Source organism: Etheostoma spectabile, chromosome 5, assembly GCF_008692095.1.
Source record: "Etheostoma spectabile isolate EspeVRDwgs_2016 chromosome 5, UIUC_Espe_1.0, whole genome shotgun sequence".
Lineage (NCBI taxonomy): Eukaryota > Metazoa > Chordata > Actinopteri > Perciformes > Percidae > Etheostoma > Etheostoma spectabile.
Window position 1 is genome coordinate 22,655,007 of NC_045737.1, and position 25,328 is coordinate 22,680,334.

The following is a 25,328-nucleotide window of genomic DNA, read 5'->3' on the forward strand; positions in this document are numbered from 1 at the left end:
TCTGGGCTGATCCCTCACCTTCCTCAGGATCATTGATGCCCCGAGGTGAGATCTTTCATGGAGCCCCAGACCGAGGAGATTGGCCATCATCTTGAACTTCTTCCTTCTAATACTTGAGCCAACAGTTGTTGCCTTCTCACCAAGCTGCTTGCCTATTGTCCTGTGCCCATCCCAGCTTTTGCAGGTCTACATTGTATCCCTGATGTCCTTACACAGCTCTCTGGTCTTGGCCATTGGTAGGGTGGAGTCTGTTTGTTGTGTGGACAGGTGTCTTTTATACAGTACAATATTCAAACAGGTGTAGTTAATAACAGGATGTGTTGGTGAACAGGAGGGCTTATTGGGATCTAAGAAAGCTTCTGTGAGACTGGAATTCTCACTGGTTTGTAGGTCAAATACAAAGGTTCTGTACCAATATTAATTTTCTTATTTTTCTGATGTAGTCAAATACTTGTCATTATAAAAATGTAATATTATTTAAAAATCATACAATGTGATTTTCTGAATATTTGTTTTGGGATTTTAGTCTCTCACAGTTGAGTGTAACCCTATGATAGAAATACGAGTCTACATTGCTTTGTAAGAGGCACAACCTTGCAAAATCGTCATTGTATCATACTTGTCCTCCCCACTTTGTTGTGTGTGTGTTGTGCGTTGCTTTTTCCCTCCCAACGATGTTCTACGCTCGTAGTTATACGGTAGATGATGATTCTAAGCTTGCCTCATACCAGACCTTCTTTCTTGTCACTTGGCATTATCTAATGCACATCAGCAGACAGTTCCTTGATTGTGCAAATCGTTTTTATTCTTTCAGAGCCTTCACTTGCTCAACATTAAAGTTGTATTAAGAACCCTAAACAAAACAAATTTCCATCCACTTCTCTTCATGTTCAAGTCATTTCTTTTAAAATGTCAGCAAATTCTGTCATTTCACACATTTTCAACATGACATGTTAATCTGGGTAGTAATGTTTAAAAGTTAGTAACCTTTTAAAAAGTAGATACAGAAGCAGCTGACATGAGACAGGAGAAAGAAAAGTCGATACTTCTTTGTTTAATCCAGGCGAATAGACGAGTTCGTTGCCACACCAGACGACCTATCTTCTTTAATACCTACTGTGTTTTTCATTTCCTCCCATTGGTATACTAATGCATTCATTTTTACCAAACCGTGGCATTGCTCTCATCCGAAAAAAAATCTATCCTCTTGAAGGCTGATCAACAGCCCAAATGGATGTAGACACTGAAATGCATTGTTTCCACTATTTGCTAGCTATAAATCACAATGTCTGAGCGCTGAGTACTTGGAAAGATTTACAAGGTGCAACTCCACCTGCAGCTCTGACTGCACCTCTATTTCAGCACCCAGATTATCTTATCATTATCTCAGATCCTAGATCTCAGAGTTCAAGAAAAGTTGGGTCATACGCAAACCACTGTGATAAAGTCATGTATGGAACCATGAAAAGCTAAAGCATACATGATACGCCCACAGCTTGTTCAGTCCCTTTGCTTTTACTTCCTATAAAAATGTTACCATATTGGCTTTCAGTGTGACTATCGAGGAGGGCTAAGTCTTGGACTAGTTTAACAAACAAATTGTTAATGTAAATTAAATGCTGGCATGTCAACCAAAAATGGACCAAGCCCAAGAACATGACTAACGCATCATGAACATGGCTACATACTAAAACCTTTTTTCCAATACTTTATATATCTAAGAAGATTCTCATGGAAGAGAAAAAATGCAAGAGTGGCGAGATCACTCAAAACACTTAATAGAAATAAATAACTTCAGTGTTGTCTACTTTGTGTGGCCATGGATGTCTGAGCGAAGTTTTTTTGATTTTTCTTCTATCTTCTTTTCCTCCTTCTCTCTTGAAAGACAAGATACCAGGATGAGTGCATTTTAAAACAACACTTTGAGCTTTAAGTGATATGGCCACATTTTAGGTTACTAGTACATTAGTTTTTTTAGATGCCAGACCTGGGTCAACCACAGTTTTGTGGCGGCAGCAGCAGCTGCACCATTGTCCCGCTGCAGGACTTGGCCTTCTCAAGGGCCTGGCTGAAGGAGTGTCTGGAAGCTGGGGCACAGGATGTGTCCGACTCTCACTCTCCTCCATCGCTGTCAGCTGCTGGGGAGCTTAGCAGCTGATCGCATTCCACAGACTGACTTCGAGGAAACCTTCAGGTAGTTGCAACTGCCAACAGCCTAAAAATAAACATCATGCGTTAAACTACGAAAGCACAGTTCTTCCAGCTAGACCTTATCAGTACCATGCTTTCACTGTAAAAACCTGGGATTCATTTTCACAAATGATTTTCCTTAATATCAATCATCAACTTCATTCATATAGCCTTTACAGAAATCAACAGTGTTCAAAGTGCTTTACCATCACCAAGAATAAACACAACCCAATTCATAAAGACAAGAAAAAAACACATGACATTGGAAACTAAATAATAATCATCAAGAAATGGTTGTTGACCCACTACTGCAATATTAAAATGCCATTCTAAATACAGTTTTAAGTTTTGATTTAGAATGCAAACACTCCGTTATAGTGAGAATGTCAGGGGTGAGCTTGTTCATGAGTTTTGGGGCCAGCGACAGCGCAGGCCCGATCGCCCCACTTTGTACCTCGACCTTGGGACTCTAAAGTCCGTAGATACGAAGGACAGCAACAGCCAATTTTTGCCCCACCAAAGTAAAACTCGGAAAACAATCCGGGCACGGCCATTGAAGCTTTGAAACAACAATCTCAATTTTAACATCAATTCTAAACTGACCGTAAGTCCAGTTGGTTGTAAAAAGACGGAGTGATGTGTGCACTCCGAAAAGTTTGTCAGAAAGAGCGAGCATCAGAATTTGCCAGCTGCAGACCGTGAGATGGATTTTTGATTTAGACACATTAAAGAGCGTTGCAATAATCTAGCCGTGAACTAATAAGGCGTAATAGCCCTTCCAATCGTGCTGTTAAGTAAAGGCTTTACTTTGCCAGGAGATGAAGTTGGAAATGCTTGTTTTGACAACATGTGCTATCGTTTGTCAAATTTCATGCTACATCAAATACCAAATTTTATCTCAAATAGCTCCCAGTTTACTCAGGATGTTTATGTTATTTGGATTAGTTGACAAAGAGGTGGGCTGTTACTGTTGCATTATTTAGTTATTCCATGACTTTGGGTCCACTGCTCCAACCCACATTTAGCGCAACCTGCAGTTTTGGATTTTTCAACCATTCTTTCCCCCCTTCATTATTATATTCTATATATATATATATATTTATATGTGTTTGTGGTGTGTGGTGTGTGTGTGTGGGTGTGTGTGTGTGTGTTGTTGTGGGTGTGTTTAATACGGTTTGTGGACAGTCAACTAATTAACGGTTTTGTACATCACTAATTCAATGCAGAACTACAATTTACACTGCATTGTCACACACTCCTACAACTACAGAGTTCATGTGGATATATTTTTTGTCTTGACCTTTCAATTTGATGCAGTACTCCCATTTTCTGAATAAACACTAATTACAGCAACTTGGAGTCTGTGAAAAGCTCCATATAAATTCCTCTATCTTTATTATTATTATTAAATTGAAACTTTTTTTGTTTTAATTGTACTTACATTTCAAGTCACCACAACATTTACAATATTGCACTACCTTTCTTTGGAGTGATCTTGCCCGGCATCACTCTGGCCTCCCATCTCTTAGCATCTATACAGGACATAGCCCCCCGTCAAGTATACAAGTTATGTGCCTACAACTTAGCTCTTCATTTCTGTGACGCATTTCCCTTCTGACATCTCCAATATTTAACTCATTTGGCATTGGTGTGTTGACATACACCCGTGCAAAGGACATACAATGGGCGTCATCCTCCACACTACTCCCAATGGGTGAGAGCTTTGCCCATCAGACTTGGGAATCTCATCCCAGCTAAACAACAAAAAAATGTTTACCTCACAATGCCTAAATTAAGCATTTGTGCTCAATATAATCCATAGCAGCCAGAGAATCAAGTAAAGCACTAGACCATAGCTTGCTGAAGAGCGCTGCTCTTACCAGAGGAGGACTGCATCGAGAGGTGAAAGGCGGAGCAAATGTGTCAGGCTGCATTGGGAGGCTGCTGCTGTGGAGGAGAGCCAATGCTGGGAAATGCTAAGTTCGTTCTCCATCCAATAGCACTCAGGATCTGGGGGGGGGGGCAGCACCAAGCACAACTGCAGACTTCAGTCTGATATCTCTGAGATTGTTTCCATTTTGCATTGTGACCCGAGTAGCTGTACTTACATTGTACTCTGCTTCCTTGTCTCTTCAATTTCGATTCGCTTTCTCTCTGCGCTTCTCATCCCTTACTTTCTATGCTGCCTCAGTGAGACGCGTCTCTCTCGTCCAAGTCATCTCTAGTTTGGATGAGGAAATGCATACGATCATCAGTTACAACCTTGCCACATTGCAATTCAAATGAAATTTGAAAACAGGCAAAGTGTGCTGACCTGCAAATGTGTCCAAGTTTTCTTTGGACAGGATTGGTGGTTGTAGTGTCAACTCACATGCTGAACTCGCAAGTGAGTGGCAGATGAGCAAGATAGCGATGCAGACGACGGATCCTCTAGCCGCCATGAAAAATCCTTTAAAGCAACACATTTTAAATATTCAGAAGTTATGACTAACCGGCAACACAGAATTTTGGTTACAGGAGTAGTTTGTAAACGCAGTTTTGGGGAGAACAATATTGCCTAAACCTCAAAAACCCACATCATGTCTCATCTGCTAAAACAGCTACACCAAAACTCTCTGAATGTATGCCATTTGTTTGTTTCCTTGTTTTGCTGACCTCAGTGACTGTGTGTCCCACTAGCTCCCACTGTGGCTATGATTGAGTCAGGACTGGCCCCAGACTGCCGTATTCCGCAACAGACAGCGTACTTCCAGGATTGCAGGAACATCGCTGCGGTCATCAGCTGGAGGAACCATGGAGAGGAGGAAGGAATGTAGGAAGGTTTTAGTCAACACTGAAACTTAAATAGGAGGTCAAACAGCCCATCAGCCCAGAAAAACAGGCTTCCTGCACTTTTAAATGGACAGAATCCAGTCATCCTTCATGTTTTCATTGATATATGTCAAGATTTTCCAGCTTGTTTTAAGTATGGGAATTCTACTTATTCCGATTTTTACTAACCAAAACCCGATTTATCTGCTTTTTATGAACAGCTGATTTTGTCCCATGTCTTAGTTGCAATTTAGTTTTCTTAAAATCTGGCTAAAGTGTATTAAACCACTCAGTTAAATCGGATGATTTTGCTTGTGTTTATATAAAACGTGTCCTTAACATGTTATTAATTAGACTGAAAAGCTAAGATTTGTGGAATGTTGCAAAACACGTCGCTCAAACGGGTGAACAAATTTGTAGTATTATGATAGGTTATTTTTTTTATATAGTGGGGAGGGGTTTTGTTAAAAAGGTCCAAAGTGTGGGAATTTCTTCCATCTAGTGTTGAGATCAATATCGCAATCAACCTCTAGCGTCACGAAGTTTGAAGTACGTATTACAGCTACAGCGGGCTTCACGCTTCAAAAGCTGGTCTCTTGCTCTTTTCAACATCTTTTCTTTTTCTGGGAAAAGAGAAGCTCCTGTTTCCTGAATTTTTGGATTTGATATGTGTGTTTCTCCATGTTTCCTTCTTCAAACTTGCCATTCGAATTACCCCACCTTGGTAGAAGTAGTAAGGGTCCGTGCACCACGCGTGTTGCAGGCGGCCTGGACTCTGCCTGACTGGCAGGGCTTTCCCTCATCGGCAGGTCTGGGGCTGTATCCATCATAGCCTCTGAGCGCTTTCCAGCACACTCTCCAAAATAACTTTCAGGGATGTCTGGCAGCTCTGCAGCCAACGTCCTCGGGACCTCGGCCACCCTCGTCATCAAATGCGGAGCTGTACTGTGCACAGGCTACAAAAGGAAAGGAAGACGGCACCTCTTACTATCACAAGTATACCCTTATACCGTATCAAAAGATGCAAGAAAAGTAGAGGCTACAACGACAAGAAGCTGAAAGATGCACTTTTAGACTCACCTTGGTGCTGCTACAAATAGTAACCACTTCATCCACAGGAGAAGAAGGTTCTTCCAGAGTCGAGAGGACAGGTCGAGGCTGTCGCCTATATGTTGTCCTTCTGCTGCTTCAGCATTTCCTCTCGCTCCTAAACCATAAAGATATTGGGTGAAAGAGGTAAACATCATTCACAGCTATGTATGTTAGTTTATAAGCCAACAAGTAGGTTTCATGTTACACCTGGATACATGCAATAGAAAAAAATGTATTGATTTTACATTCAATGGCATCTTAAAAACCAACTGTTAGCCATTTTCAGCCAGGTTTTTTTTACCGGTTCTCTTTACTATAGTGAATGCACTCTTTCATACAGTGACTTCTTTTTCTATGCTATTTTACTTTTGTCTATTGCTGCATTTATACTACAGACAAAATACCTAATTGTTTGGTGTCACGAGCGGCATGTAGCGTCATCACCTGCAAAGACAGAGGGCTCTGGATGAAGCAGCCTTGGGCGTCCCCTGTCCTGCCTGGCTGAGCCTCCAGACGAGCCTTTTCCTCTGCCACCCAGCCTCCAACCTGCATCGGGGAGGTCAGCAGCAGCTTGGAGTACGGGCTAAGACTTGCATCTAGAAAACATGAGTCATCACACGTTGAATGGGGAGTAGCATCCCCTTTGAGATCTACATGTATAACCACTGTAATTTGAAAAAGTAGAAATGGTTCTCTTGTATTTCTTTCTTCTACAAGAGACAGTAGGAAATCTTCCAAAAACATAACCCACTTGTTGAGTAAACAAAAAGTCTGTAAGTGCAGGCTATAGAATTTCTGTCAGCCTATTAAAATCATTTTGAAGACCATGATGTTTAAAGGAATCAATGATCTCTTTCATAAACAGGTGCCTGTCTCTCACCTCCAAAGCGAACAGGCTCTTCCACCTCACCCACTGAGAGCTAGGCATGGCCACCAAGCACCCCTTTTCCCTCCGCATCAAGCGCATGGTGATACGTCACCAGCCCATACTGCCGGGTCTCCATTGCAACCACACTGCACACAGAAACAAATTGTTGTGACACTCAACCAAACCAAAATAATTAACCTCTGTCTGTGACGCTCGGTTTTCCCTGTTAAGCCCTTTTAAGTTATAGATAACCCTCTCCTACTGCTGTCTTTTTATTTATTTTTCATTTACCTCTTCAGTCAGCGGTTTGAACCGCCTCATAGCAAATAGGGCACTTGGACCAGCTCTGTCCTAAGAGACAGGTTGTGGAGCATGCACAGGCCAGCAGAAGATGTGGTCCACACCGGGTGATGCGGGCTGACAGGGAGGGTAGAGCAGATGGGGCAAGAGCGGCACCTCATGACGTGCTCGCTGTAGACGTGCCCCAATAGATTGTCATCACGAGCATCAGTTGTAAATGGTTCTTTAGTTCTTATACACATGTTGGTGCACTGCTCAGCAATGAAAGGCACTCACCACTTGTTGCCCACAGTCCCAGTTGACCAGAGTGTCTGGATCATGTAGTGAGCCTTGTATCCTGGTCATCAGTCACCCAAACTGGCAACTGAAAACAGTCAAGTTAGGCAACTCCACATGTTAGGTATCCATTTCATGTTCTGTTTTGTATGGAGGGCCTGCTTACTTGCCTGCAGAAAAAGCTCCTTGTTGAAGGGCTTGTGCTTGTGGCCCCATTGTTTCGGCGGCCCCAACCAAGGGGCCTCCTTCTCCGAAGCCGCCATCCCTCCACGCGGTTCAAAGGAGAAGTTTAACAGGTTGTTAGGCTTATTTTTTTCGGTCCAGCAACTGAGCCGGCTAAACCGGCCCGTGTCTCGGCTACCTGGAGAAGCAAGGTGGACAAGATCTGTAAAGCATTATTGAACTTAAACATTGGTGCTGTGCTTGTTTTTCAAAGTTTTAAATCGTGATGAACTTCCTTATTACTTGTTGCTGAATTGTGTTCACAAAAAAAATGATTAGAATAGAAAATAATACCAACCTCCTCACTTCGACCTCCACCTTAACTCCATACTGTCGTCCTCCACCTCTCTGAGGGGTCTCTGTCAAAAGCCTTGCTTTTCTGTGAATTGTGACGATGCCTTGGAAACTGTCGGTTTTTGGACAGGAGGGCTCACGCTGCGGCTGTAGCGCTTGAGCCCCATTTTTTTTTCCTTCTGTTAAAATTTAAAAAAATTAATTAATATTCTACACTGAATACAGTACTATTATCCTTCTATACATCTTCATTTGCTGATACATGACTTTGTATTTCTTAACCGAAATAGTGGGGGGGGGGGGGGGGGGGGGGGGGGGGGGAAGTATGGGAACTTTGTAACCTGTTTATGTAGGCATGTAAACATTAAATATATTGCCATCAGTTCTATGGGTGAAAATGACCTTCTGTACATTTTAACACAGCTGCTGAATTAATGTTTTTTGTGAGCAACCCGCATATCGCAGAATAAACACTGTTTCCATTAAAACGAAACGGGTCAACCACTTTAGGTTATGCATATTCAGGTGAGGGGGGTTTCCCTATTTTTTTGAAGCAAGGATACTTCCATACATCTATAACATTGTTGCTCTACGAAAGTAATGGAAAGGATTTAAAATGATGCATGAGACTAATCATGCAAAAATATTAATCATAAAAAAAAAAAAAAACATCTGTTAAACATTCAATTGGCCTCACTGAACGGTTCCAAATTGGGATGTAAATTGAACAACTTGCTAGCTAGAGGTAAAACTTTATTTTCGCCGAAGCTGACAGTTAAAATTGGTCTGTTGTGTCTCTTGTATAGTGCAAACGACAACGTGTTAAATAAATCAGGGAAAATGGTATACAAATGGGAAATATAGCTCAAGGTCTGACTGGGCCAAGCGTTTTGACAGCGACGTACGTCAGCCAAACGGGATAAACAAGCCCTGCGTTACTGCTAGGCCCCAGCAGGCCTCAGGAGTGGAGGTGTTTATCTGCAGTGCGATGTTATGTTGACTCCCCGACTGATATTACTGTATAATTAGCTATGTTGTGTACGAGGAACGTTCACCTGTTTTAGGTTGGAATCTCCCGTGTTGGCCCGTGTGGAGCGGGAACGGGTGGAACCTTGGTGTTGGTGCTGCTGGGGGTTTTTCTCCATGTTTGTTTCCGTGCGGTGAACGTTTCTGGGGCGAGCTCGGGTAGAGAGCCGCTGAGCTCTCTAGCATCAAACAAAAACACGAAAGGGAAAGCGGCTGCAGTGAGTGGCGGGTCAGGCGACAAGGCCCTGTTCATTTCTGTCAAACGCGGAGACCCCATCACGGTGACATCTTGACAATAAAATACCAGGAAAAAATAAGAGACACGATTTCGGCGTCTCAAGTTATGGGGCTGTTGGAGAGAGGACGAAAGCACGCACCCGGGGCCCGACCCCCCGAATTTAAGGTTTGTACTTGTTAAGAAAAACAAATGCCCTTACAAGGCGTTAACTGTTTTTCCAAAAGCTGGAAAACGTGACAATTTAAGATACCAAAAAAGATATCCGCTACTACGAGCTTGCTTTAATGGCGACGGTCGCAAACAAGAACCCGAAAGACCCGGATGTTTCTTGTACCGCCTGCAAATCTGTAGCGGCCAAGCTAAATACTCTGGGAAATGTAGTCCTAAACGCTTCGTCAGCTATGTAACAATACAGGTAAAAAAAAATAGTTTAGTAAAATATCCGGACGAGATGGTAGAATGCTTAAGGTTTATGCTATGTCAGCTGATCGCCTTAGAAATGTATCTGCATCTTTAATACAATTTTTCACCAACTGTGTACCACAATTTTGTTAATACATATTGTATGGTCTACATGGCTACTGTAAGTGTGTGCAGAAGGAACTTTCTAATAATCGGCCCAAGACATATTCTCCAAAACAGTGCTTTAATTTGTAAACAAAATACAGACCAGCACAAACCATGAAAAATACAAAAGAAGTTGATTAAACGATAAAAAAACTTTGTTTCTTCAGAATGGAACTACTCATTATATTGTGCATGTGTTTGCAGTTTTTTGGTGACACTTTCCCAAAATGACTAAGACATTCAGTATCAACATAACATGTGAACTTTCTGTTAAATACTGACCATCAGGTCCACTTTGCCAACCCCAAGTACTTAGTTGTGACAAACATCCATGTAATGTGTTCCTCTGTTGAAGACTAGCACCAGCCTGACTGAGACTGAGCACTGCAGTTAACCATACTTCCACAGAGTTGCGTATGCATGTCTTCAACGTCATAGCTTTTCTTTGTACAGTACTGTAACAGAAATAGTGTGCTGCTTTTTACAGCATGCTGTAAAGTCACTCTTCTTCATTTTCCTCACTCTCTGATCCATCTTCAAATGCTTCCTTGTTTCCTCCTGTTAGGAGCAGTTTAGAATGGCTTTCAGAACCTGTTGCTTTTCTTCTACAAATTTAAAAAAAAAAAAATTAGTATTTCAATACATCTGTAAGATTCATGTTCAGCAGTGGTAAACATTTAAAGTTAATATCAGGACTGAGTGAAGAAAAAACATGACCAAAGACTACTACTACTACTCACTGTAATTGAGTTGATAAGCTTTTGAATAGCATGGTTAAAGAAACCCCTTACCTTCGTTTTTTACATTTCGGGAGCATTCGATGGAGCTGCTTGGTTGTTGTATCGGATCAGAAACTTCTGACATTTCTCATTGTTCCTGGAAAAAACAAAACAGGTCAATTAATTTTAAGTTTGTTAAAATATAGTCCTAATCATTATGAAATATGTGTTTGATGCTTTTCTTACCTCCGACATGCAAACAGTTCAGAAAACAGAGATCTCTGCCCACAGTTTCAATTACAGGTAGACAGGCAATGCAGACCAGAGGAGTCTGTCACACTTTTTGGGGAAGCGCAGGAATACTATTCCTGTATGAGCATTCGATATTTCACTGAAAAGGAACAAAAACATAGAACACAGTCGTTCAGTCAACAATACACTGAAAGTACTGTGTGAATTAGTGATTCATTCAAGACCAATATCATCGTTAAGGCCAAGGGAGATACTTAATATTCTCATGTCAGGGCCTTTAAACGAACCTGCAATCTATTTTTTTCAGGAAACAGTTACATTACTCAGCACTAAATCTCTCCTATCTATCTTACAAGCATTAGCTTGGACATTACTGAAATGTAGCTGCTTACTTAGTACTTTCATTTATGCTACTTCACTCAAATTTCCCAAGCAATATTACTATAGGCTAAGGGTGGAAATCACCAGAGGCTTACAATACGATGTCATCACAATACTTCTGTCACAATGCGATAGTTATTGTCTTTTTAAACATATTGAAATTTCCGCAAATACTGCATTTATTACCTTTTTCAACTTTTTCCCATTTCAAATGAAGTCCTCAAAAGATATTTTGCAACATCTATTTTATCTAAAGGGCTACATATCTCTGTTTTGCTCATCACTTCACTCTTATGGTGCAAAGTGAGATTGTCAAGCAGGCAAACTGACCAACACGTGTTATAATATCTGATACTTGGCGTCTGTGTATCGAAACAGTATTGCCGCGGAAAATATTGCGATACTATGCTGATGGATTCCGTATCTGTATCTGTTTATAAATGCATGATGCATTGTATAGCTTAGATACACTCCAACATGAATGGTAATAATCAAGTCAATTTAAACAAAATGTAAAAAAATATATATAACAAACTGGGGCCTTCTGCTATAATGATTATTATTTCCATAACATTTTCTGATTATGTATCTGCAATTTTATGTTTACATGTAATGGATGTTTTTTTTTAATTGCGTTTTGTTTTGTAAAGCATTTACCACGGCTTACCAGAGAACCTATGCTGGCAGAGCTGCCCCATAGTCCCCCATGTTTGCGGGCCACGCTGCCTTCACTGTCGCTGCAATAGCTCGGTCATCCAGGAACAACAGGCGGCTCCTGTCCGACACGTTCACTTCGCACAGTAAATACCTAAACACAGAAGAGTGCCATCAGAAACGAACTGTTAACACACAAAATGTGAGCATGTAACTTACTCAACAGCACATTTTACCTGGACTTCACACGCACCATTACTGCTTCCTTCTTCTCTCCGTGCGAACTTCCGTCAACAAACTATCTACTACCCGAGAGTGCACTAGCGCCACACGCGGTCATATTTGCGATGCTGGGTGCATTTTCACTAGACACTGGGCAGCAGCCTACGCTACAAGTTCATCTAGGTAGACTGTGTCGAAACGAAAAATCAAACAAACAAAAACACTGAATGTTCATAAAATTCACAAAGGGAAGGGTATCGACGAAGCTCGAAAACTGAACAAAAAGGTCTGATTTGTTAGAGCAATCTTGTGACACTTATAGAGAAACACAATATACCCAGTTAAAGACGAAACGGGGAGGCCTGGGTTTTAAAACCCATTCATACCCCCTCGTGTAACTATGACAATCTCCATCGTTTCTCAGCCAATCACAAACTTACGTTTCCTCTCTTATACACGCTTTACGCCAGCCTTGAAATTACACCCGCAGTTAGTTTAGCCAGTCGCTCTCAAGTTAAACGCACAACAAGTCTTTACACCATTGCTACTGTGCCCGGCATGAACAGTTCACGAAACAAACAGGCACCGACAATCAGCAAGTCAGACGGACGCAGACACCGGCTCGGAGACGAACCACAGGGAACGAAAGACTGGTGAGGAATGCTGAAGAAGCTGAAGTCGAGCGCAGTCAAACGGATAAGTGGCCTGTTGTCACAGAGGAGGAACTCCGGCTCTGGGAAGGGAGATTACCCGGACAACGCCTGGCCTCCGGTTAGTCACGGAGGGTAAGCGAGCGAAACGTAACTGGTCTTAAGTGAAGTCGGTAAAATCTCACCGTTGAACGGGCACAGTTTAACTCGATGCTAATTGTGACCAAGTACGAGTTTTTTCATTCTCTGACCAATAAGTTCCCTAATTGCAATGAAAACGTATATTTAAATTCGTCAAACAGTTATATGCCAACTATGTTTAGAGTTGGGCATCCAAACTCTTTGGCGTTAATCAGAGGAGCAGGATGTACCCAGGCCACGGGCGTAGCAAGAATTTGGGCCACCCAGAAGTATATGTTCTTCCAATCCCCCTGTACTTTAAGATGTATAATGGCCTTTTTTGGTCAGCTGGGTGAAGATAAACGGCTGCAAACATAAAATACTATCATCTTATAACGCTGTAATGGCAAATACTTTAGTAAAACCACAAAACTACAAACTGTCAAACATTCAAATATTCATTGTGATTAATGGCATTATGTCATAGTTAAAATCGCAATTAATCTAAATTAATCACACATTTATCTACTAAATGTAAATGTCCTTGATTTCTTTTGTCCCTTATTTTTTTCTCTCATTTTAATGATCTTATCAACCTGAAAAAGTGGATCGGCTTGCTTTGTGCAAATGTTTTTATTGAAAACAACATTGGCATATAGCCTACTGTAGTGTTCCGTATCACACATTCTCACCGGAGCAGTCATTCACACTTGGAGCAATAATCTCTCACACAATGTAACCATTTCATTATTAAAAGCGTGAAAAAAATACTTTGAGGAGATGGGGAGAATTGGCATCACTCTGTACGCTTGGCCATCAAGTGGTATTTCAGACTGGAGGTGCTGCGAGGATAGCTCTGTTCACAACGCAAACACACAGATCACTTTGGTCCTATCAATGGAACCATTTGGCAACTTTTTAAATAAACTTTCCATTCAGAATCTTATGATTCTCACGCTCGCCTTCCCCTCAACATGTGACGTTACTACTCTTTGGCCGGCTCGCAAGCCCAACAATGGTGTGCGGCGTGCCTGTTGTTTTGTTGTGGTGTTTGTAGTTTTTCTAACGTTACTAGTTGTTGCAACAGTTTGCTTGACCAAAAAGTGTTAATTTGTTATTAAAAAATTTACGACGTTAATCACGCGTAACTGACAAAACTACTACAAACAATTTGAAGTTATCTTTCTTTCCACCCAACAAATGCAGGTTTATTCACTAAACATTGAGCTTTAGTTTGGCTCCAGTGCAGCTTTAAGTCATTTAAATATTTTTATTTGCCCCTTTCCTTTTGGTCTCCTGTAATTGTCATTACCTTCCACCCACTAGTAACTGCCTGGTGAAACTCAGAGTCCAACCCCAGGGTCTGTCATCAGACATCCAGTTTTACCACAGTTGCAGCTGACTCTTAATGCCTTCCATTATTTTTGCCTTTTCACAAACGGCATTACTTTCCCTTCTCTCTCACAACACATTGTTGAAAAGCTGCGAGCGAGCATGAACATACTGCTCATTGCTACTGCAAGGTGCAGGAGCCAGAAAACAGATACTGAAACCCTGGTTGCTCATCTCACTGCCATTTCTTTTCACAAAGTAAGGGTTACCCTGTGTTACACTGTATACACAGTATTTTGTGACTTGCCTGAAATTCTTCATGTAAGCATTGGTAAGTCTAATTAACTGTCAGAAGAGTCTCTGTTTGCTTAGTTGCTTGCTTGCTGTCCAATAATGGACTCACCACTTTTTATTTGTATTTGTCTTAACGTGACGTCACACTGTTATTTCACATTCCAGACTATCTGTGCAAACTTGAAGACAACATCTACAACATTGACTTCACACGTTCAAAATCAGAGATCTGGAGACGGAACGTGGCTGTTTGAGATTGCCAAACCTCCAAACAGCGGTAAGTGACATATTAACTTGTGCAACTATTCATAAAGCTCACAAAGTCTTTCTCAGGGAGATTTTTTTTTCACCTCAACATGACATGTTTTCTTGTACAGAAACAATTTCTACAAAGTTATGAATTGCTCGCCTACACTTTTTGGAGCCTGACTGTTAATAACAGTTATTTTCTCTGTAATCTCTGGAAAGCTAATCCTTTCTAAGATGACCAGTTTGGAAACATATAAACAGACTGTTGTTCAGTTGTAGCTGGGGTTGGTACCAAAACCCAGTTCCACTATGGAACGTTCCAATGCAACGTAGGAATCCGGATTAGAAGGCAGATTTCAGTTCCTCATTTTGGTTCCACTTAATGTGTCAACTGAAATATTTTCCTCTGTTGCTCCAAAATGGAGAGAAAATTCCCACTTTCTCTCTGTAGTGTACAGTTAGCTATCTACCATAAATGTAGGCTTCTTTTAAAATGCCATATTTTCCCTCTGGCTCTGGTTAGCATACCAACTCACAGTTATTTGTTCCATCCATCTCGACGCTTACCGGTATCGGGTCCGGGGCACGCTTCCAGCAGGGACCCCAACTTCCTTTCCCGAGCCACATCACCAGTTCCGACTGGGATCCCGAGGCTTCCAAGCCGGTTGGAGTATACTCTCACCTTTGTCCTGGGTCTTCCCGAGGCCTCCTCCCAGTTATTTGTTGTTACTTGTTAACAGTGTAACTCTTTTTATAGTTCTTTCCATTGTTGTTCGTTACATATTTGTAGTTGTGTGTTAGGTGACTTATGTTTACTTATTATACATTTAAGTACTTTAAAATGTCAATATTTGTTAAATTTAATAATTTCAATTAAAAGAAAACTCTACAAAAGAGCCCGCTTTGATGTCATTTTTTTTGTTTTCAAAAATCGTTTTGGGAATCGGAAACTTTTAAAAGTACCGGTTTGGCATTGGAATCGTAAAAATCCAACCAATACCCAACCCTAGTTATAGCTCACATGGTTGTAAGTCACAAAGCACTTTACCACCAAGCACAAGAATGGCCTTCTTCACAGGGATGTGTTTGGGTTGATCATGCTCTCTACGGTTTACTTTTATCTCCTGAATATAATATAAGAACAGAAGTCCCACAAGTAGAAGCAGTGCTTAGCAATGTGTCATTTGCATTGCTTCGTTTTTAATAACAAATTTATATGCAACATTCAGACTTAGGAAAAGAATTGGGAAACCTCGTGTGTTCTTCCCATCTTGATCTGATCTTTTGACATTGCTCTTACGAACCACACTATATCACCGCAATCATTTTCATCACTGTTTTTTTTTCTTTTTAGAATATCTGCCAAATGATTATTTTAATAATTATTTAGAACATTCAACATCATGTTGACAGTATATGCAACAGGTTACATTATGATCTTTAACTAAACATGTTTTCTGTATTAGGTTCTGTGGGGTGTGAAGACGAGAGTGGAGTGTAGACACCGTGCAGGGCGTTTTGTCCGTTATCAGTTTCACCCGCCTTCCTAAAACTGTGCACTGTTGGTGCAACGAAGTAAATGAACCTAAAGTTCTGACTAGCATGGTGAAAGCAAATAATCAGACTTTCACGTTAAGTCAACTTGAGTTGTTTGACGTTTTTGTTCCCCTGAATTGTAAATGTTGTCTTTTTTTTGTTCCCGTTTCTAACCTCCAGTTTGGAGTTCACAGTGGGCGACCGGCCCATTAACATTTCGTATGATTGAGGCACTTACTTCCAGACGCCTTCTCAAGAACTTTGACTTTGACTTTGGCTTTTGCATTCCCAACAGCCGCAACACATGTGAACCACATTTATGAGTTTCCACAACTCCAGGACCTCAGTGAGTTTTTTTTTTATTTGCTCCCACTAATGTTAATTCTGTTGCATATTTTTTTTAATACTAATCCATATTTGAATCTTTGTTCATATGCCCTTTCTTCACTCTCTTATTTCTTCTCCTCTTCCAGTTCGCCAAATGGTGGCACACCCTTACGAGACCAGATCAGACAGTTTCTACTTTGTGGACAACAAACTCATTAGGCACAACAAGGCGACTATGCCTACAATGGTGGTCTGTAATACCCGCGGAAATGTTTGCATACTTCCCAGGGATTGTTTTACTGCATTACAACCATCCAAAAGCTTCTTGTTTGGGGACATAATGTCTCTCTTTTGTGTAAAATTTCACTAAACGTGACAACATTCTTCAGAACCAACGGACCACATCTGCCTTCATATCAAATCATGGATCCATTCATCTAGAGCTCCGTTTCTGGGACTACGAGGAATGTTCGGTCAGATATTTCTGCTTAATCCAACTGAAACCTTTTTGTTCGTCTTTCGGTTTGTCATACAAGTATCATGTTACCCTATTTCCATTGAGTTTCTTTCCGTCTCTGCTGGAAAGGGACACTTTGAGTCACAGACGTCAAATGGCAAAGCCTGTAGACTGGGTAGTTTTAACTTCATTTACTTTAATGTGTACGTGTTATCAGTTGATGTTTATTTGAACTACCTTTCGCAAGTGACAATTGTTTCCCATATGGAAAAGCAAGCATTACCTAGATGTTTTTACAGTATTGTAAGTCATAGATGATCACGTATCACTAGTTGACAGTTGAGTTTCATTCTTGCTTAAATATCTACTATAAGTTTGTGTGTTGTCATCAGGACGCGTTTGTGTCAGATATTTAAGCTTGGTTTCAATTTCATAAGGAACTTCAGTCTTCTTAGTAGGACATTTTTTGAATTAGAAAAGCATGGGCTCTTTTCATGATGCCAGTTGTCATGTTTACCTGCTAATATCTCTACATTTTTATGACAACAGTTTTCTCTACATCATTGCTGTCGACTGGGAATCTACAGTAGTGTTTGTTCTATCAAATTCTGTAACCACTGCACACTGGGACACTGAAAAAAACAAGTCAGTAGCAAAATCTGAGTTACTGGACTTGGTTTATATGCATCATGTCTAAAGCAGTTTGTCCTTCCTGATTTATTCACTCAAAGTGTACACGTTATTTAATCCGTTGAGATGTCTTCCTGTTTATTTGGCACAACAACACTGTGAATCCCACTTTTAGGAGCAGAGTTTTTCCAGCGGTGTGTTATACAATCCAACATGTCTCTGATGTATTTTCTGCTGCTCTACGCTCAGTTCTCAAACTCCAATGAAACACCCCAGCACCACACGGCGTGACATTAAGAGTGACATAGCTTGGTAGTTGAGTTGAGTATTTTTAATGAGGAAGTAGGGTAGATACATATCTTGACCAGTTTCTCTGTTCATGGAAGACTATACTGGTGGTTTTCATATTGTAGCCCTTTACTACAAATTGTGTGTGATGTTTTATTATACATTTCCAGTCTATTAGGTGCACCTTCACAGCCCTACAATAAATCTTTCTCAGTTAAGCTTGCAAGCTCTTTTTGGTATACTTTTTAATCAAAAAAGGTGTTTGTGATTTGATAATGTGGTCAGGGTTGTCATTGTTTAATTGTATCCTCTATTGAATGGTGTTCCTGAAACGTTGGGTGTCTTTAGTTCATAGAACACACCAACAATGAGGAGTTTGAAAATAATATCCCTGCCTGCCGTTCATTCCAGTTTAACTATCCACCATGATTAGCTAGTTCTTATACTCTGATATTTTGTATTGTACAGACATGATGTATATTAGTGGCTGCCTGAAAGGGAGGCAGGAAAAATCTAAAACCTCGTAAATGGTCAGCATTACTTTCACTTGTAATGTTTTAAATCATGCAAAACCACTGGAACAGTCTGGCTGTTGTTTTCGTAACTAATGATTCTTTTACCAACATTGTAACTGTTTCTTTGTGCCTTATGTTATTCAGGATTTTCAATGTATTTTTATGCAAGAAACTTTGTGCATCATCTACCTGTATGGCAAACACGGCATTTACCTAAAGGGAAGAGAATTCCCCTCTCGCTTCTTGCAGCCTAACTGCTGTCTTAAAGAATGCATTGAGTCATTTCATATCTTTTTACTTTTTTTTTTTAGGATCAGTGACAACATCTTGTAGCCCATTTATAACTCCAACAAGTGTGTATCAGGCCGCACTTGGACAGTCTTAGCCTTTGAACCTATGACCTATACAACATAAATCTTTTGTCAATTGGACTCAATGGATGTATCTCAGTGGGACTGCTGGTAAGCAGCACTGGTGTTGTAGAAGCATTTGTGGGAACATTTTGCATTGTTTGCCATACAGTATCAGTCAGTGGTAGTTTGTCATAAAATCTAATGACCTAAATGCCTTGAAAAGTAGATACACTTAACATTTCTACACAAAAGACTAAAGGACCCAATAAATTTATGGATCCATGCTGTAACCTGTTGCATAGACTACTCCTTTTATATTGGCTAATTTTACAAATGATACATTTACGTCATGTTAGACCTATTGTAAATAAAAAATGGTGCAAAACATTGAAAACCTACTGCTCATTATAAGAAGATTATAGGCTTTTTTGGGATTTTTAAGCTTCCAGCTGGCATGAATGGCAAACACACACACGTATGTGTGTGTATGTTTATATATATATATATCTTATAATATATGTGTGTGTATATAGTATATTATGTATATATATGTTGTTATATGTATTATATATATATATTTGTATGTGTTATATGTTGTGTTATATATTGTGTATATATATATTATATCTGTGTATATATATATGTTATATATATTATGTATGTGTAGATATGTATGTTAATATATGATGTGTTATATATGATGTATATATTAATGTAGTGTATATATATATTTGATATATATGTATATGTTATTATGTATGTATATATAGTTGTATTATATATGTAGATGTATATATGTTTAGTTTGTATAATATGTATGTATATATTGTATGTTATATATATGTATTAGATTATGTATATGTATATATGTTATGTATTATATGTATATATATATATGTATATATTATAGTATATATATGTATAATATGTTATTATATGTGTATTATGTGTATTATTATGTAATATAGTAGTATAGTTATATGTTATGTTTATATATATTGATATTTATATGTGTATTATATGTGTTGTATTAGTATATATATTTATGTATAATAGTTATATAATATATATATGTATGATATAATGTATTATGTATAGATATGTATGTATATATATAGTATATATATTTGTATATATATATGTATATATATGTATATATGATATGTATGTATATATATGTATGTATTATATATATATATGTATGTATATGTATGTATGTATTTATATATGTTGTATATATATTATGTATATATATATGGTATGTATATATATGTATGTATATATATAATGTATGTAGATATTGATATATATATGTATGTTATATGTAGATTATATATATATATTGTATATAGATTGTAGATATATATTATATATATGTATGTATAATATGTATATAGATATGTATAATGTATGTATATTATGTATATATGTATTATATAGTATATGTATGTATATATAGTATGATATAGTGTATATATATGTATATATATGTATGTATATAATGTGTATATATATGTATATATTGTGTATATTATATGTATGTTATATGATAAGTAATATATTATGTAGTATATATGTATTATAGTGTATTATTGTATGTTAAATATGTAGTATATATATTGTATGTATATATATATGTATTTTATATATAGTTATATATGTAGTATATAATATGTATGTATATATATTGATAAATCTGTATGTATATATGTATTATATATATGTGTAATATATATATATGTGTAATATGTATATATTGTGTAATGTATTATATGTATTTATATGTTATATATATGTTATATATATGTAGTGTATATATATATGTATATATATGTTTATATATATATGTATTATATATATGTATATATATATGTATATATAATGTTATATATGTATTATATTAATAGTATATATATATATGTATGTATATATATATGTATTATGTATATATCCCTTGAGAACCGAGGAAAATAAGTTTTTTCCTAATCATTTTTTTTGTGATTCCATACCTGTTTAGGGTTAAAAACATCCTACAATTTCCACATTTTTATTTTTATTTTAAATTTTTTTTATAGCTGTCCACTGTAGTGGACAACAGGATCATTTTAGTACGAAAAGAGACACATTTGGTAGACACCAATTATGTACCACAGAGTGATATTATCAAAGAATACAGGCATTTTGATTAAAACAGATACATTTATCATTCTTGAATCCTTTTCCTTGCATTTTGCAAGGATATGTTTTCTATTAAAGCTTAACACTTTATGTCCGTATCCTTTTGATTGGTCCCCTTGAATCCTTATAGCGTTATTTGAACAATGAACATAGAACTAATGTAACTATAACTAACTGATTTAGTTGGATTTTTTTCTGTCAAACTGAATCCAATCTAGTTTTTTCCTTCACTCTTCATTTTGTGTATGTATTTTCTTTTTTAGCAGTGATAGTCCTGGAAGCAATTTCTCTTTTTGGTAATGCAGAGAAACATCTTGCATCTGGTGCATCTCATGTACGTCTTGCTCCTGCAGCCCTTATTTCTGAATCTTTCTGCATGCTTGATATCCATCATCTCAGGCATGTGCATGGCTCCTAGTCTGCGCACAGATGGCTCTGGTTGTGGGATCCTCATCTTAGATGGTGGCTCATACTCATCCTCACTCTCGTCACAGCTTTTATCCAGTTCCAAACTCTCCAACAGCTCTTCAGCTAGGAGTAATTTGAAGTCCAGGGCTGTGTCTCAAATCGCGCACTTCCCTTAGTGCACTTACAGAAGTACACTTCGTGCACTACGTACTGTCTTGCATAGTGCGTAAATTTTGACAGAGGAGTGTTGTCTCAATCGCGCACTTCCATGTGCACTTACCGGAATGACGATCACATTTCATCCCTTCTTCTTCTGTACAATGGGAATTTCCCCGGGAGAGCATTCCAGTCAGCTGCTGTGTTTCGCGAAAAATATTCCTGCTTTGTTTTTGATATTTTAACAACAATAAATGTATATATTTATTTGCTCCGTGTCACGCCAGGATGACGATTGCGACACCGCCGTCATGTCACCCCCCCCATTAGCTTCAAACAGTATACAAACTGTTATCGTATTATTCGTTCTTGTTACTGCACTCTTAATTCATAATTATACCCATTCTTTGCAGTCCTCTTTTAGTATATACTTAGTTTCGCTCTAAAATAAGTAAAGTAAATATTCATTCATACGTTACTGTTCATTTTAATGCTCAACGGTTTCATGAGGACACTGTTGCCCATAGTAGACTGTTGTTATGAAGCATTACCCCTTACACTTACCTAATAGACAAACCATCATTACATCTTTTATATAGTTGTATTTTGTTCTAAATGGTCTTCATACGTGACAATACAATAGTGAAAGCGAGGTAACAGACCTGACATTTAAATAGACCCATTCCTTCATATTCATTATATGTTTGCTACAGTCATGCAACGTGTAATACAAAGATAACAAAGTTAAATACTTTAATATTTTTATTTAAAAATGTGCTTGTAGTTCTGCGGCTCCCCCCCAGCCGTAGCTAGTCTGATGGGGACAGGGACATGAGGGGGATTCCAGACTCTCCAGGGATCCTTCTACGGTCTGATGGCCATCGTCACCCCTAAATGACGGACCTCTATTCCTCGTTTGTCCCTGAAGAGACGGGTTATACAGGATAATCATCAGGGGGAGGCAGTATAAACAGGATCCCACAACCAGTAGCCATCTGTGCGCAGACTAGGACCATGCATAGCATGAGATGTTGGATAGCAAGCACTGCACTCAAGATTCAGAAAAAGGGCTGCAGGAGCAAGACCGGTACATGGATGCACCAGATACAAGAGTGTCTCGCATTACAAAAGAGAAATTGTTCAGACTATACACTGCTACAAAAGAATAATTAACATTACACAAACATGAACGATGAGGAAAAACGAGATTGTGATTCGTTTGACAGATCAAAAATCCAATCTAAAATTCAAGTTAGGTTTCTAGTTACATTAGTTCCTATGTTCATGCGTTCAAATAACGCTAGTAAGATCAAGGGGACCACGCAAAAACGGATACGGAACACTAAGTCTTAAGCTTTAATAGAAACCATTCTGACAATCAGGAGTCGCATGAAAGACGTGGGTGGATGGATAAGATTCAGAATGTGATAAATGTTATTGATCCGTTATATACACTGCCTGTAGGAATAGATCACTCTTGTATAATAATATGTGTACCCAATGCGTGCCTTTTCGACTACCAAAATGTCCTTTGTCCCCCTACAGTGAGACATGCTATCAAACAAAAATTTAAATAAAAAATAAAAATGTGTAAATTTAGGATGTTTTTTTTAACGCCTAAACTGAGTATGGGGAATTAACACAACAATATTCTTAGGAAAAAAACTTATTTTCCTCGGTTCTCAAAGAGATATATACATACATACATATATCATAATATATAACATAATCACTACCTATATATACATATTACATAGATTCCCAACATATATCATACTATATATACCATTATACCATACATATAGAACATACATCTTACAATATATTAAAAACATAACCATTAACTTAAATCTATATATATCATAACTATATACATGACGTAGATACACTAGATATAATATTACCAATTATATATACATATATACCCATATTATATATACACATTATATACATACCTATATACATACATTATATAACATACTATATACATACATATATATAACATACATATATAACATGATATTGTACTACTACATATATATATACTATATATTCATATATACATACATATCTATATCTTATATATACATATATACATACATATAATAGACCATATTATACATATATATACATGCATATTACATACCGATAGTACATAATATATACAAGATATATATACATACATATATAACAACAGACATATATATACTATATACTACATATATTCACGTACTATACAATTATATCCATATACATACATATATACAAAAATATATATAACCTACATATATACTACATTATATATATATATATCTACATATATCATACATATATATATACATTATATACATACATATAATATACATTCCATATATATACATACATATATATACCTAACATATATCTCGTCCATATTTAACATACTACATAGACATATACATACATATATTTACATACATATAATACATACCATATATCTACATACATATATATATACTACATATTAGACATTATTATTATACATACATAGACTAACATATATCAGATATATCCCTACATAATATATATTTATATCCATTATATACAACATAATATAAGTTTATATACTACACATATATATAAACACCTATCTCCGTATACATTATATATACACATATAGACATATACTATTAGTCTACCTATATTACATAACATATATACACATATATCCATACACAATATATACATACACTAATACATAAATACATATATAATACTATATGTATATACATAGATATACATGATACGATCTACATATACATTATACATACATACGTATATTAACCTACATATCTATACATACATTATATTACATTACAGAAATACATATATACATAAGCATCATATTATATACCATAACATAGTATACAATATATACATATATACATATATATATACATATATTCTACACACCATTATATGTTACATACATCTATATACAATCATATATATATACAATCATATAACACATACATAATATATAATACATATATATATCCACAATTATATATATATAACCCATATATATACATACACATCATATATACACACATACATAAATATATATACGTACAAATACATACATATATTATACATATATATGTTACACTACAATATATACTATACCATACATATACACATATATATAGACCTACATATATAATACACACACATAAATATTATAATAGTGTAGCATATATAAACATACCCACATACGTGTGTGTGTTTGCCATCATGCCAGCTGGAAACTTAAAACTCCCAAAAAGCCTCCTAATCTGCTTATCATGAGCCGTAGTTTTTCAATGATTTTGCACCATTTTTTGATTTACCATAGGTCTCCATGACGTAAATGTACTTTGTAAATTAGCCAATATAAAAGTATTAGCTCTATTCAACAGTTACAGCATTGATCCATAAATTATTGTGTCCCTTAGTCTTTTTTTGTAGAAATGTTTAAGTGTATCTACTTTTCAAGGCAGTTTAGGTTCTTAGATTTTATGAAAACTCCACTGGACTGATAGCTGTATTGCAAACAATGCAAATGTGTCCCACAACTCTTCTAACAACACCAGTGCTGCGTTACCATCAGTCCCACGAATACTCCAGGATCCAATACAAAAGATTTATGTTGTATAGGTCATAGGTTCAAAGGCCTAGACTGTCCAAGTGCGTCCTGATATCACC

General features: G+C 37.5%; 2 pseudogenes; one reads left to right on the forward strand and one right to left on the reverse strand.

Annotated features, from left to right (window-relative positions):
• Positions 1–1,992: 1,992 nt before the first annotated feature.
• On the reverse strand, positions 1,993–9,321 carry LOC116689387 (RING finger protein 10-like; annotated as a pseudogene).
• A 3,451-nt stretch (positions 9,322–12,772) lies between these two features.
• On the forward strand, positions 12,773–16,878 carry LOC116689388 (protein unc-119 homolog B-like; annotated as a pseudogene).
• The last annotated feature ends 8,450 nt before the right edge of the window (positions 16,879–25,328 follow it).